Genomic DNA, 1022 nt, shown 5'->3' on the forward strand with positions numbered 1-1022 from the left:
ATTGTATGTGTATGTCTGTCTATCTGTATCCCTTTGTCCATAGATAATGCAATTTAGAAATCATGCTTGTAGCGTGTAAATAAATGTATAACTGAATGCCTTGAGGGACTCATTTATCCAAAGCGATATGTAAATCAGAACACAAATTTCCCATTAAAGAAGCCTGAAGGTTTCCCCTTTGAGGCCACACCCATGAACATAAAGTCTGTGTACTTTTTTGAATGCTTTCCTATCAATTTCCCTCCAAGGAGCAAAAAAAAAATATGACTCTGTGGCCAAAGTTGGTGTTCTTACTAGGAGTCCTTAGAGGTAAGGCTTCCCTCTCTACAGCATTTCCTTCCAATTCCTGTTGTTGTACGCAGGAGATGTCAATGAAACATCTTTCTTTCTAGGTGTCCAGTCAGAGGCCCAGTTGGTGGAGTCTGGAGGGGATTTGAGAAGGCCTGGAGGGTCTCTCCGTCTCTCCTGCCAAGCCTCTGGATTCACCTTCAGCAGCTCTTACATGCAGTGGGTGAGACAGGCCCCAGGAAAAGGACTGGAATGGGTTTCAGAGATAAATCCAAGTTCATCTAGCATTGCATACTCAGACAAAGTGAAGGGACGCTTCACCACCTCCAGAGACAATGCCAAAAGCCAGCTGTATCTGCAAATGAACAGCCTGAAAGCTGAAGACACAGCGGTCTATTACTGTACAAGACACAGCGAGGGGAAGTGAATCTGAAGCCAGACAAAAAACTTCCTTTCCTCAGAGCCGCTCTGCAACATGATTCAATCATGGGACCCGTTTTAGTCAATAAGGATGGATCACCATCCCTTGAGAATTTTAGGAATCTTTTGTTCTAGGAATCCAGTTAGAGAGACTTTTCTCACCCAAACTGAAAAAAATGATGAAAATGGCTTGAAAATTCCAGTTTCAACTTCCTTGTTTACCAGGTGAGGGGCACCTAACGTGGGTTTTGAAATTGGTTAACTAACACAGTTACTTTGCATTTTAATTTGATTTATTTCCTCTCTTTTAAAAA

At 42.2% G+C, this 1022-nt stretch overlaps 1 gene segment (V, D, J or C); it reads left to right on the top strand.

The window, feature by feature from the left end:
• Window positions 1–263: 263 nt before the first annotated feature.
• LOC308676445 (immunoglobulin heavy variable 3-21-like) lies at window positions 264–715 on the top strand. The segment is given in 2 exons: window positions 264–309; window positions 393–715.
• Window positions 716–1022: the final 307 nt, after the last annotated feature.

Source organism: Vipera berus, assembly GCF_964194415.1.
Source record: "Vipera berus genome assembly, chromosome: W".
NCBI classification, from domain to species: domain Eukaryota; kingdom Metazoa; phylum Chordata; class Lepidosauria; order Squamata; family Viperidae; genus Vipera; species Vipera berus.